We start from the raw sequence: 16555 nt of genomic DNA, 5'->3' as shown, positions 1-16555 counted from the left end.
AAATTTTAATAAATAATTTGTTTAAGTATCAACTAAATATTTACTAAATAAAGATATGTTTATTTGGTACAAGAACCATTAATTTGATTTAACAATTATTTTTTTATTGAATAAATATTTATTTACTGTAAGTGAATATTTAGTTGGTACTATTTAAATAAATATTTATTAAAATTCAATCATTTTTTCTCAGTATGTAAATGAGCTAAATATTTATAAACAGAAAAGTAGTTAATAAAAATAAAATAAAATATTACTATGTTTGCATTACGAAAAAAATAATCGTCGTAAAACCATCTTTCTCGCTGTAGCGCTCTTCTTTCACTTAAGCATGGGCGAAAAAATTAAAATCGACACCTGCGTCGCCTCGCACACAACTTTGACAAGACAGAAATCAACTAAAACTTCTTTTTATATCGCACCTTTCAAAAGAACTTTGGCTATTGATAATGAAAATCTAAATAATTTCAGAATTATTCGATGTATTCAATGAAAAAGTATTTTACTTTATGCTCTTGGTTATTTATTGTTTTGTTATAAAGCCACTTCCTTCGTTTGTTTATATTTTAAGTATTCCCAATATTATCATTTATCAATTCAGAAATGGAATCAGATAATTTACAATTCATTCCCCAAATCCTTTCCTTATCAAATTCTTAATCTTTCCTACTCTTTTAAGTTTTTTCTGAAATTTAAAGTAATAAACGCATATCTTAAAAAAAATAGAATAAAAATATAAGATTTTTTATTTTATATAACATATTTTCTTTCTTTAATTATAAATTTTTCGAAGAGTCATGAATGTAATACGAGAGTCTAATATGATCAGAGAAGATTTTCATGTTCAGTGATAATTTTTTTATAATCTTGTGATTTTCCGAACTTATTAATTCAATAGAAGTTTTTACAAAAAATATATCAGTCCAAATACATTCTCATTATGTCAGTAGCCAAAGTCACCGGAACGTGTCGAAGAACCATAATATTCCTCAAATATCATCCCTCTGAGAAGTCTAAGATCTCACCCCGAATAAACTCCGTCCGGTGAAATTCCCGAGTTACCACGCGTGGCGTGAGCAATTCAAGTTATCGGCCGCCAATATCAAAAACGAACATCGAGAAACGGCCGAATGAACGATCTCCAGCATCTATCGAGAAGGAAGAAGCGAGAAAATTTCCTCAGCCGAGAAAAAGATGGTTGATCTTCGTAGAGAAGAGTGGTGGCGGAACGGACACGATATAGTCGCTGATGGGCATACATATATATATATATATGTATGTACATACATATATACATACATACATGGAGAGGTGTACGTACGTACACCTCTCCTTGATATAGTGCGCGAAATCGTAGCGTCTTGAGGAGGCGGAAGGCGGAGAGAAGAACCGCCGCCGTTATCAGCTCGCGGCGGGATTGGCCGAGCAGGGGGACGCGGGGCTCTGTCGGCGACCAATGGCGTTCTGGTCTCGGCTTTTCAAGGATTCTGCCCCCCGAAATCCGGCGTGTCCTGTGCGCGACGTACACGCGCGCGCGAGCGTCCTCAATGTACACGAAACTCCGACTTTTCCAACCCCATCACACATACATCAAGGCCGCTGCCCACCGGTCGCCAGGGTTCACCATCGCCACCGACGGTCGAATGTCCAGCTATTTCGTATATTCCACCCTCAGCCAACCCCACGACGACCTCGCTCGTCGCTCTCCATCCGGTCCGTCCTTCCCCTTTCTTGCGAACATCTCTTCAGGAAGCATCTCCGATTCGTGCCACAATGATTCAGCTTTTTATCCGCTTTCTAGAATTCCGAGGAAGCTCGAATGGTTGATGATGGTGGTAAGATGTTACAAAAGAAAGAAAACGCGAGCTGTATAGCTTCCAAACACATTTCAGGATAACGCGAATAGAATTTATAAGTTTTTATAAATTTTTCTTAGTACACATAAACATAATTGCTTGTATTTATTTTCCTGAGAATCAATAAAGAGTCGATTCCTCTTTAATGAATTTATATTTTTCACGTACTCTGTTCTCATTGTCAATATGTGATATATATATATATATAAACTATCAAAAAACATTGATATTCGCTTTGAATTAACTTATTTTATCATAGATATTATTTAAAGTTTAAAAACATTTGAGAGATTTGACGTTGAAAAGTTGATATCACATGTGATTAATATTACAGATTTAAAAAACACTATATTATAAGATAATAATGAAAAAATTATTTCGATTTGTCTAATTACCATAGACTGTTAAAGAAAATTTATATCAAAATGTTTAATATCTTTTCTGAGTGCAGTTTTTTGCATGCAGTAGATAAGAAAATATCAAAATTAAAATCGTTTAAGAAATTGGTAAGCGAGTGGAAATATAAGAGATGACAAAATCGCAGCTTCCACTTCAAGACACTTCCTGCCAGTTGCCACAACTGTTTCTCCACTTGCGGAAAGAATTATGAAGGCGCTGCGAGTGACATCGCGATGCCAACAACAATATATGAGATCATCTTTAAAGACACCCACTCTTGTCTTCTAGAGTTCCCCGATATTTTCCTCGGTTTCTTTAACCAGCTTTTTATCGGCAGCTATGGATAAATGCGAAAAAGTAAATATAGCAGAAGTATCTTAAATAAACAATGATTTCTTGCAACGATTAAACAAGACACTGAAGAAGACACACGTCGAAATAGAAATATTTTTAACTGCATTTTTTTTTATAATAACATTCACTATAAAACGCAACAATATATCCGTTGTGAAACGCAATCGAAAAAATAATGCGGCGTCGTGCTCGTTAGAAATACATGCACCGATTTTTGCGTCGTTAACGTATCTCTAATATCGTATAACGCTCTAATGTATTCGCCTTGGGGCATTAGTCGGCTAAGTAACTTTCGCATCAGGTGCGTCTTTCTACATGGCGATCGCACCGTTACGGTGCGATCTGCGGCTTTTGTGTCCAATTAACGCCGAAGATCTCTCCACACAGACGGCACTCTCAGCGATACAGGTGAGCGATAAACGCGGGCTGTAAATAAGCGCGGTTAGCTGAGAGAGAAAGAGAAAGAGAAAGAAACGAGTCGCACGAAGGAAAACAAGACTATGCTATTGATAACATTATCATAAAAGCGACGTTAAATGGTCAGTCGCGATGTTACACCAACGCCACGCACCGCTGCTGGCGAACGACTCTATAAATGCGTTTACTTTGAACCGTAAAAGCGCCGTACTTCGTCTGGCACCGTTAAACGTACATTGGCGGGCACATACGTAGCACACATACACACGCATCGATGCAATGTATACTTCGGTGTCTGTGTGTGTATGTGTGTGTTTATACGATGCAGGAAGGAACGGGAACGTCGACGAAGCACCCGGCGCTTTACGGTAAAAGCCCTCTTTGAGTGATCCGTTTATTGGTTGCTAAACATCGATATATTGCTTTCGGGGTTGCGCAAAGAGCCGCGCTGTGTCCTCCCCGTATACATATATACATACGTATACGGTAGGTACGTCTCTTTCTTTCCCTCTTTCGCGTGCAATCGAGTGTGTATGTATGTACACACACATACACACATGCTTTATATATATATATATATGTACCATATATATGAAACACGAGATGCGCATATAATACCGTAGTCTCGAGCGTATCACGCTTTCTGAGCTTTTGAAAGCACCGCGACAACATCGCGGGTCGCCGGCGCGCCGTGAGGCGAATAAATATCTACGAACCTCCTCTCCGAGCAGATACTGCCGATTTCGCGATAAATCCCGCGAAAATACCGCGTTAACACCTTGAGCCGTTATTTTCGCCACGCGTCCACCGCTAAATGCCTTTCAAACACGACCCTTATATTCAATCCTTTTATTGTACCTCAGATGTTTGAAGAATATAAAAGTGTTTTCACGATACATTCTCCTCTTCCTTTTTTGCACATTTTTTATAAATGAAGCAAGATGTAATCAAGATATATCTGTTTTTACTTGAAATTATGCAACAAACTTGAATTAAAAAATGAAAATGTTGCGATATCTACACGAAGAAAGCGATTTTGCTGAAGATCTAAAAATAATTTTTTTGGATTATACATATATATATATATATATCTAAATAATTATTTGGATACTCCAACGAGTTGCTAGAATATCAAAGCTTCTTACAATATTATTACTATGCTTGAATATCCCTAGAGAATTAGTTTGTGATAGTCCAATATAATTATCTTCAAATCTATAGCTAAATATTATAGCGAAATTTTTAGATATTTCGCAACAAAACCGTTTTTCTCGTGTATTTATTTTAATATCTATTTCAAAAGATATCGAATACGATATCATTTCTTTCGGCCAAAGTGCTTTAAGATATTCTGATCGCGTAACGAAACGCGTCAATGGCAATTCACGCAACACACGTGTAGATACACACGGATTTGCTGACGTATCCACTGCACGTGCACGTGTGTACACTAAAGACGTGAAAGAGTGACGGATGATCGATCGACGATTTCTCGGGATAAAACGTGGAATCAACATGGCTTCATCTCGCTTCATCGAAACGTCCAAAATTCCCCCATTTCTACGATGATCTTGAAGAATGCCATCGGTCGAAGCATAAGGAACAGATAATATCATAAGACGGGTATAACGATAATGTACATGACTGTCTGTTTTGTAATATTTATTTTCTATTATCTTAATTGTAAGAGGGTAGATGAAAAAAAGAAACAATTTCTTCATCCAAAATCATTTAAATATCGGGATTTTCTTCTATGATTAATCATTTAGAAAATAATACGTGATAGCATTGCCATGAAACAGACATCTCGTATTTCATATGAATTAAAATCGTACGTATCGCGACATCAATATTATGCGGATTTTAAAATGCTCGAAAATCTTGGCCAGTAGCAAGCCGTTGCAGTAACGACCTCAAAATTTACATGAAATTGCTTATTAAATTACTAAGTTTTTTGGGATGATTTAATGGTACCAAAGGCCATTTGTCTCCTCGGCTTTTATTTTCTTTCTCCCTGTTAATAAAGCGATGCGGTTAGGCTTTACGCCCACGCTTGAAACTTTACGGCATAATTCTCTACTTCCGTTAATTCCGCTAAACGAATTCACGTAACTTAATCGCGCATTTTCTCAATGAGCATTTCTTCAACTTAAAAGAGCATCCATCTTTATACAAATTTTGAAATCCATATCGAATCAAGTCTACAAAGACTCAATTCAAAAGCAAATTGTGCCATAAGTTCTTTCAAAGTGATGAGAAGGTCTTATCGGTCTGAACTAATCCTTAAATAACATTTCGGTATGAATTTGTACATCCAGTTCTGTACAGAACACGTGAAAATATTATTTAAGCATGAAGATCCAGTTCAAACCGATAAGGCCTTCTCGTTACTTTGAAAGAACTTATTGTACAACTTGCTTTTGAATTGAGTTCCTTATTGTTAGTTGCGTATTCACATGTAATCTAATATCATTGATTATTGTTTCTTTCAAAGTGTTCTTTGCTATAAATTTCAAAGGTAAACCTGCACGAAAATGAATGCGTATATTAATTTGAAAATACTTCTTTTTTAGGAGAACAACATAAAATGAGATATGTATCACAGCTATAGAAAATAATGTTTCTGTAATGTAAATAATCTCGATATTTGCAACAGCACAACAAGTAACTTTCAGAGATGACCGATAAACGAGCAACTTTAGGTGTTAAAGTTAAAATATTATTTATACATTAAACATACCAAATTTAATTACAAAAACGTTCAAACGGATAATTAAGTTATGATTTTTATACCTTGACATCAATCATTGCGGACATGGTGTTCTACTACTAACGGTTGCGACTGCTTTGAATAATGACATTAATTTCGTTCGACATACATTTTACGTACAAGGATAGGTTAATCGATTTTAAACTGAATAAGACTGTGAGTCGAAGCGTTTTTGTAATTAAATTTGATATGTTCTTTAATGCATAAATAATATTTTAATTTTTAACACCTAAAGTTGCTCATTTATTGGTCATTTCTGAAAGTTAATGTTTCTCTGTATATTACTTTACTATATATTCTAAAAAGTTCAATCGCGATCTCAGTTAAAAACTAAGAATATCGACTGCAAATTTTTACACGCAATTTTTTCCTCTCTCAGTATCGAATCCATCAATATTGCGACGCGACATGACATCCGCGATATTTTTGTTTGAATACCTAAATACCGAGATTGTGCCATGGATGGAAACGAACAATCCTCCCTTTTCGAACAGTGTGATATAGCCGTGGATAGTAATAATAGTAGCGGGAATATATTCGACGGTATGTTACGCGCGGGTGTGCGCGGCTTTGCGGAAAGTCAGTTGGCAACATGTGGTTCGACGAACACAATCTGGCACTGACATTTCGAATTAAACTTGTTGAAGACCAACCCTCTCCTGTAACTTTTACCAGTAGAAAGAGACAAAAAAAAGAGAGAGAATCGGTCGCCGAACGTGATGAAATTTATGTGAAACCGGAGCGCCGAATTTGATCGGCAAAATTTCCTATCGGGATCCAATCAATCGATAATAAAAGAAATTTTTTCGGCAGGAGAAATTTTGCGCTTGTTTTAATGGAAAAATTTAAGAATACCGCAGATTTTTCGAATCAGTAGTTATCATACTGCAACTTTTAAGCCAAAAATCGCAGTGCAATAATTACTAATTCGAAAGCCCTGCTCTGTATGTGTATATATATATGTGTGTGTGTATATATCATGTTGTATACATTAATTATATAAAAATTGATCAAATGAATTCGTTTTCATATATATGTAATTTATAACGTGGTAAACAAAAGATGTAATAGACACAAAGTTCAATAATGAACAGTTTTTAAGTTATAGATCTCAAAAGCGCTCCATTTTGCATCTTTAATATGAAACAACTCAAAAATCTATTATTGATGTGTCTATTACAGCTTTCGTTCGCCACCTTATAAACTATATAACGTAAAAAAAGATCATTTCATTGAGACCAAATTTTTCATACAATTAGCACAACATCCTTTATATTATGATAATATTGCAGTTTAAAAATAAACCTGCAGAACATATTCAGTCAATTCGTCATGAAAATGCAGCGTGACGCCCTGCTACACGCGACACATGCAATTATCACATATAAATATCGAGCGTTCGACCAGATTTCACGATAGTGCACTTGGCGTTCGCTCATATTCATTTCTACCAATGTAGATTAACTTTAATTTCGATTCAATTTACTCGTTATCTTTTTCTAATGCCCATTTCAATGTAGATTAACTTTAATTTCAGGTTAATTTACTTTTTATCTTTCTTTAATTCTTAGAACTATAAGATAAAAAGCAAATTAACCTTTAAGTAAGTAGGCCAGCACTCTGCGCATAATTATCTTAAAAATCAGGTTCTGAAAAAAGAAAATAAAAAAAATTGATTAGAAGTTTTAAAGTTAATTATTTGTATATTCCTTTGTCTCATAAGAATATAAATATTGTAAATTTCATCATACATACTACATACATCTATATATACTGTTAAAAAATATAACTATAAAAATAAAATTTGTTTAGGGTGTTTTAAATACTCCATCTAGGTTAAACTAAAATAAAAATCAATCTATATATTGGTACAAATGAACATGCTTATGCCACAAAGTAAATTAACTCTAGAGAGTTTTAGTTTAACTTACTTTTTATCTTTTTTCTAATTTTAAGAATTAGAAGAAAAGAATAAAGAGTTAAACCGAGATTAAAGTTAATCTACATTGGTAGAAATGAACATCGGAGAGCACCGGCTCCCGATTTGTCGCGAAAAATATGCGGATTCTTCCGCTTTCCTTCGGATGCAGAGTTGAGCTCGCGAGCACCAAAAAAGGGTTCTCAACGGCCGTTCCTCTTAGCCGCGGCTAAGCCGATATGCATTCATTATAATAAGAAATGGAAGGCACAAGGCACGGGCGTCGCGAGTGAAAAGTTCGAACGCGCACCCCGGCTTATCAACTTCCTCTGAATTTTATATTATTTAAGGGGGTTATACTTACCCCCGGCTATCCCTACATCCATTGGCATCTGCGCGCCTTTCTCCTCATCCCCCGAAGGCACTACTTTCGTTGCGACACGTAGATGGGGAAGGTTACCTCTCAACTTTTCCTCTCCCGATATGGCGCACGAGGATACGCGACACTCGAGTTCACCGGAGTACTCGTTATCATATTTATATCCATCACTCTCAAACGTGAGACTTGTATGCGAACGCCGTATTTATTCGCTATCGCATTCACTTTATGTTATACTCCGCGGTTAATTTGAAAAACACAATTAATAATTAAGCCGTAACGTTCTAATGGCGGTCCCCGTCTCGCGACTCCGCGGATCGTCCATACTAGCGCCACCTGTAAGCACACATACGCACATAATGAGACTTAAACAGGTCGATAACACCTATGATACCGACTATCGATTTGTAAGAAAAAAAGTCTGTTTTTTATTCTCGCTCTAGAACTTATTTCTCGCGTTTTCATCAAATACTGAAATATCAAACCTATATTTATTTCACTTTAAATTTTAGACTCGTTCAGCTACAGAAAACAAATCTCAGATGAAATATATCTATCTAAATTTAAAAGTAAATCTAAATAAATGTATTGTACATACATACTAAACGTATAAATTAATAATGTCAGTATAAAAATATCTATATTTAAAAAATCATTTAATGCAGAAAATTTTTATTTAAAATGAACCTTTGAATCGTGTATTATATCGATTGTTTAAGATCCTGAATCTCTTTTAAACTTTATTATTCCATACAGCACAGAATTTGCAGTAATATCGCTGCAATAATGCTGCAATATTGCTGCAATGTTGCAGCATTGTTGCTGCAATGTTGCAGCATTGTTGCTGCAACTTTTGTGCTGTAGGGGATCTTAATTTTAATATCTCTCTTTACACGCACCAATTAATAACGCTGTGAATAAAACATGCAAATTGTCACAATTCAAATTAACAGCAATATAAAAAAATAATTAGTACGATACTTAAAAATAAAAGCATCGCAAACTGCGGAGTAAAGATAATACGTACTGTACAATTTTGTTGAATTAAGATAAACATCGCGCCACCATATAATAACGTTACACTTAGTGTTCGCATCGAAAAATAGGCAAGAGAGAAAAAGTAATGCATGTGTGTTCATCGGCGATATCTTTGCAGCGCTACTCATGTCAAATTACGATCCTTAATACTGCAAGGCAACGATACGATCTCGCAATTAAAAAATCGTTATTCTCTCTCTCTTTTTTCGTTCGCTCCGCGCGGTTGCTGCGGCGATACGCAAAGTGGCCAACGCGTCCATCGTTGTAAGCCATAAATGACGTAAAAAACGTTTGCATGTAGGACATAGGGGTTAAACGCAGGTAACGAGGTATGCGAGTCATGTCGCACGACACGCGGGACGTTTATCGCTCGCCGCGGTACACAAACAACATAAGTCGAATCGCACCAGGAAGAACGTGTAGCAGCTTGTGATTTCACGAGATCTTTGTGATTTAACGAGACACATTGGATCCATATCTAAAGGTGCCTCCCAGGCAATATGGCCAATATACGCCATAGATTGTCAAATATTATGTACACACATACAGACACATGACATGCATAATTATCCATGAATGTAGACCAATTTAGTGAATATGTGCAAAGTTGGCTTATGTTAGCCAAATCGTCTGGAGACACCTTATAGTTTAATGCAGTTCTTCGATTGACTTTCTTTAATACGCGTCGCATTAAACATTTTTTATAAGATCTCATTCCTTATTTGCCTTTCTTTTCTAGAAGTCATTGTCACTGAGGTCGGTATTCATAGTCGAATCTTATATTTAAGACCGTCTCAAGATGTCAACCAAGATGTGAACCAAGAGCCGAATTAGCATCTTAAGACATTACTTAAGATGGTCTTAAAATAAGAACGGACTATGAACACCGCCCATAGTTGAGTCTTATTTTTAAGACCGTCTTAAGTGCAATCTTAAGATCAATCATAAGCCAATCACAAAGCTGTATTTTAATATATTAAGACATTATTTAAGGTGGTTTTAAAATAAGAACTGACTATGAATATCAGTCTAAATTATATACATTGACATTGCGACTTAACAGTTTGAAAATATGTAATCAAGCTGCCATGAAAAATCTGTCTTATAGAAGTTATTTAATTGCTAAAATTTAAACTGAAAACTTGAAATTTGAAAACTCTCTCTCTCTCTCTCCTTCTCTCTATCTTTAACTCATAGTACTAATTTTATATTTTATTATTATCTTAATCCATAATATAATTGTAGTAATACAATATTATTTCTGATTAAATCACTAGACTCAAATGTTTAAAGAAATTTGCACGTTGGTTTATCGAGAAAAGTATTAATTATGTATCAATAAAACTATTTAACTCTTTGCCTGCATCGTATTTTTACTTCCTCTGTTTGCAATCTGAGTCTTTTTTTTTGTCCAACCTAGATTTACTTTCTCTGAATTTAAAACAAAGTTTCAAGATTACTTTTCAACATCTCTATTATATTATCGAATATATCTCAACTCAAATGTTAAAACCTTTATTTAATAAAAATTAAAATTTGAATAAAAATAATGAAAAATAGTGAAATTTGCGAATTAAATTCTGCTTGTGCCAAAAAAAAACTCAGATTGCAGACTAAGACTTAACATCAATATTTTTTCAAATATTAATTAATTCAAAACATACAGTTTTGAATTAATAAAAGTATATTCCTATTATATTTGAAGAATCTTTTCTTTCATTTAAAACTGGCTGCTATCAGACAGGTGTCATTTGCATCTCTATAATACTGAAAATTGATAGTCAAATGACAAATTTTCAGTATTATAGAGATGCAAATCAACTATTATAGTTCGACATGATAATATTCAATTGTTATTGAATTAGAAAGCACATTACAAATACTACAAAATAGATACCTCAAATAGAAAACGTCAAATATATGCAGAAAGCTTGATGAATAATAAATTAAATATTATATAATTTTTCTTCCTTCTTTCCTTGTTCCTCGTCCTTCTCTTTTTTTTTTCATAATAATTTAATAGGTCTCTCGATGAAACATCTGCAATTATATAAATATACATACAATGTAAAATAATATATGTATATACTTAATAAATAATTAAAAATAACAATATGACGTATTCTTTTGTTGAAATCAATAATGCTAGGAAAATTAAAAAGATGGCTTCTGTAGCCAAATAACAATCGAATCGATAATCAAGAATAAATTTTCTACCGTATTGTACAAAATTACACCATCGGCATATACATTCGAACTACGCCACGGGCATGATTCCGTTGAATTTAGTTTTTGCAATTCCGCGTGAACGAATGCAACAGGCAGCACTTCCCACATAACCGCGATTTAAGCATCGTTGATTCGGAATGCCAGAAGAGAGAGGAAGCTTCATCTGTCCGATCAGTCCGATCTGTTATCGTCGCCGAGAACCGAGAGACGTCATGTTTTCCCGCGTGAAGCCCATGGCACATACAAGAACGTAAAACCGTTAAGTCCGGATCTACAATAGATGTTTTAAGACTTAAGCTGTACGAAATTGACCAATTACAGTCAAATCCGAGGGGAATAATCGACTGTGATTCGCCCATTTCTTATAAGACGTAATCAGTAAGCGAATTGGCCAATCACAGTAGAGATCGTAAGGCTGGTAGCAATCCAATGGCTGCGTTCAGCAGACTCAACAGTTTTGCAACCGTTTTATGATTGTCTGCTGAGATAGGACCATTCTTCTAGATCTAAAAGTATGATCCAATTAGCGCGAAGGAAACTTCCAACAGTTGCAAAACAACCGTTCTGCTGAACGCAGCCATTGTTAGGGCCATGGCACACAAAAAAAAACTTAAACAGTAAAACGTAAGCAGTAAGCGAATTGACCAATCACAGTAGAGTCCGTAAGACCATAACATAAGCAATAGCGAATCCAACATGTTGATTTTCTTACTGTTTACGTCTTACTGCCTTAAGTTTTTTGTGTGCCAGGGCCCTACGATTTTGAAAGAAGATTTTTACTGATTACGGCCTTATATTTTTCTATGCTCCCGGCTTGATTAGTAATTCTCCGCTGAGACGAGCGCCATCTAGGAACCAACGTGGGAAGCGTATTCGCAAACAACGATTTACACAAAAGGTAAGTCAAACTATACAATCGATGCTTTTTTATCAGCTGTTGCTGATAAAAAGTGCACTAGCACGCTAATTGTAGATAAGAAAAACATTATGGAGTTTTAAAATACTAACAATAATTATTTATAATTAGTCTTGTAAAAGATATTTTTTTAGATAACTAGGCATAATTACAATTATTTAAAAGAAGACGTGGTTAAATACAGATATAGATATCTATATCTATATATTTTATGAATATATATATGTATTATACCTATAAATATAGATCTATTTATTAAAAAAATAAATCTAAATACATTGCTGATACTTTTCAAACATATATTGTATAATATATATATATGTTCTATACATTCTATATAATATTTTCCTGTATAAACAGTAAATAATCATATAAAAGAATAATATGTAAATATGTAATATTTGACATATAATTAAAAAATAAAATGTAAAGTAAAAATATATTAATTGTAAGAGCAAAGTTATGAATATACATGAGCACAGTATAATTAAATAATAAGTCTGTTCTTTATAATTGTAGTAGACAGCATAATTATTTTTTATATATATAGGGTGTCTATTATTTCGTACAAACTTTAATGGTACATTCTATAAACTGAAATAAGAAAAAAGAAAAATATAATCCCGGTAAAAAATTTATCATACATGAATATGTATAACTTTGTATAAAAATGCATAAACATGTATAAATATTTATAAACATACATGATTTTCATATTATACATACAGACCAAACGACAATAATACAACTAATAATTGATCGAAGTATGATACTACTTCACTTTTACACTTATGTATTATACGTCACATAACCTCATTTTTTAATCCAATGATTATATTTAGATGTTTTGGACTAGCAAAACGAATATATTAATTTACATTTTACTGCGATATCAACAATTTGGAATACAATTAACAATATGTAATTATATTGAAAATTAATTAGAAAAATTATAGCATCAGATTATATGTACTTTAAAATTAAATTTACGCGATATCGGTAAAAAATTTATCATGCATGAATATGTATAATTATGTATAAACATACATAAACATGTATAAATATTCATAAATATACATAATTTTATTTGAAATATGTCTACACATCCTTTTTTCTCTTGTAAAATTACTTTTTAGTATAATAGAAATAATAATATCAATGTGAAAATATTAAAAATAATTAAAAGGATAATTTTCGGACTATTTGTTTTAGAAAATCAAGTTTGAGAAATGTAAAAAAAATTTCTTATGTATAATTATATATAAAATTGTGCATAATTGTGTATGAGCAATTTTTTTCATTTTTCCAAACTTGTTTTTTTCTAAAACGAACAATGCGAAAATTATCCCTTTAATTATTTTTGATGTTTTCACTATCATATTACTATTACTATTTCTATTACACTAAAAAGTAATTTTACAAAAGAAAAAGGGATATATGAATATGTATGGACATATTTCATATATAATTATACATGTTTATGAATATTTACGAATTTATACGTGTTTGTGTATGTTTAGACATATTTATATTTACATATTCATGCATGAAAAATTTTTTACCGGGATATATAAATATTATATAGGTATTTAAATGCTCAAATTATAACAAAAAAATATAAAAAGTGTAACAAAACAATTTTATCTAATAAGTTTGCGTTTCAGCTTGTTCAATACAAGCTTGATATCGATGTAATTTTGAATTTATCATATATCTTTTTTGCGATAATAAAGAAAATCTTCATAGGAAGGTTTCCTCATCTAGCTCGCCAAAAAAGAGATAAATTCAAAATTACATAAACATTGACATAGACAAACGGCAATTTAAAATGCAAACTTTGGTAAAATTGTTTTTTACACATTTTATCTTTGTTACAACTTTTTAATAAAGAATTAAAAAATCTATATTTATTGATCCACAAATGCTTTATTAAAAATGTTTATAGATCTATATTTATAGATCTTAACATTAGATTTATGACAACCTAGATAGCACAACTGATCCATATTTAAATTTAAAAAATATTTATCTTCATCTTATATTCTTTATGAATTAGCATAATTTGTTCAAAATTAATTGAAAAAAAATTAAAAAATATATATACAAATATATTTATATGTATATAATTTATATATATTTATAAGTATTCTATGAATTCTTTCATTAAAAGTAATATTTAATTTACGTCTATAAAAACCAAAATATGATTTATTCCCTCTCTCACAACAAATATTATATTAGAAATATATATATATATATGATATATAAACTAGAAAGAGAATATTATACTTCTTGAATGTGAAAATAAGCCCACACTTAGCAACATAAAAGTGATCCTTTTTTCTTTGAATCCTTTGAATTTTAAGAAATTCGTTTAGAAGAGAAATGATCCAAGGTTACAATTCATAATTGAGGTGGGAGGTGACAGAATCAATTTTTTAGATACAACTATAATAAAAGGCAGAGTGATATTTGACTGGTATCAGGAATCGACTTTCTCAGGTAGATACTTGAATTTTTTATCTAGACGTCCTATCTCATAAAAGAGATGAGTCATTATAGACTTAATCGATAGGGCTTTTTCATCTCTGATTCGAATTTTATCAGAAATACTTTGAATTGATTATCAATATTTTAATAAATAATGACTATCCTCTGGATTATGGATTTTATTTTTAACACGATTTCTCAGAGATTAAAATATCTTTTAAAAAATAGAAATATCAGGAATAAGGCTGACAGATTTCAGATACAAAAAAGAAAATTATTTGATTTATGATCCCCTTTGTTAACAAAATTTCGGACAAATTTTAAAAAATGATCGATATGGTACGGTTTCAAAAAATTGCTTTTTACAGCATTAACAAACTTTGTTGTCTGATTAAAATTCAGAAAGATCCATTACCAATCAATTTACAAAGAAACGTGATCTACAAGATTGCTTGCAAAGATTGAGAAGCCTCTTATGTAGGACAAATCGGTTGACAATTAAAGACACATATTTCCGAACATCGAAATCATATTACGAAGCAAACTTCTACCCACTCGGTTATTACAGATCATAAGTTACATCATGACCATGAATTCGATTAGGAAAATATGCGGATTTTGGATAGAGAAAGAAATTACAATCAAAGTTACATATTAAAATCTAAAAAATGAGTTTAAACCTTTAAATGGATACTGAATTTTTGGACTATACCTATATGTTGATTCTTGATTAGCTATCTAGTTTACTTTTTGTTTATGACAATAGTTGACTTTTACCTCTTGGCTGTATTGTTGTCAGCGGTGACAGGCATTATTTATTTGTTTTTCAGTAACCGAAACATTAACTACCGTCAAATCTCATTTTACTAAAATTTGACGAAAAAGTTTATTTGGATATTAAAATTTTGTAAATTTTGTAACTTTTATTATGTTTATTGCATTAATTTTATTTGGTTGACTATTAGATGTAAATGTGCAAGAGAGAGTTACGACTATTTGGTGAATTACTATCGCCTCTTATTTTCAATCATGGAAATATGATGATCATTTTTGTTATAACTTGAATTTTATTATAGCCTTACTTCATGAAGGTTTCTTATTTTCTCCCAGCCAGTAAACTGTATTGGATCAAAAGAATCTTTTCAGTACAGCGAATTAATATGTTCAATTTCGTTGAAAATAACTTAAAGTAAGTCGAAACGCGTATGAAGATCGAAGATATACATTAAATATATCGTCTTTCAATCTTATTATTGTATATACATTAAAGTTTTTGTCATCATATATGAGTTTTTAATCTTTTATTATTAGATATACTTGCGCACAAAGTATCGCGTTGACTCCTACTTCCCTATATATTTTATTCTTTAAAAAATTATTTACTTCAATTTATTTCGAAAGTTGTACGTTATAAAATTTGTACACTTTTTCTCGATATATCCAAAGAGTTTAAGCGTTTACTTTGCGCTTTACGTTCAATACTCGTGCATTTCCACTCCATTTTCGATCTATTTAATATTTTCAGAGCAAAGGAAAAGGGCACTCCCCTTTATCCTCTTTCCGCGCCGTTTTTCGATATAAACCATACATGTAATGTAATGACTCCCACATTCCATTAACCGTTATATGTATAAGAAAAACACTTTTCATTGCCTCGATACGGTCAAACGGACAGAGCATTAGGTCAGTCGATGCATAATGTACAGGGTGTTTCCAAATTAAATGGCAAAACTTCGGGAGCGTGTAGAGGAATAAAAAACTAAGAAAAAAAGTCCTATAGACATATGCT

Source organism: Mycetomoellerius zeteki, unplaced genomic scaffold (assembly GCF_001594055.1).
Source record: "Mycetomoellerius zeteki isolate Tzet28-1 unplaced genomic scaffold, Tzet1.0 scaffold155, whole genome shotgun sequence".
NCBI classification, from domain to species: Eukaryota; Metazoa; Arthropoda; class Insecta; order Hymenoptera; family Formicidae; genus Mycetomoellerius; species Mycetomoellerius zeteki.
Note: the sequence above shows the minus strand (reverse complement) of the source record.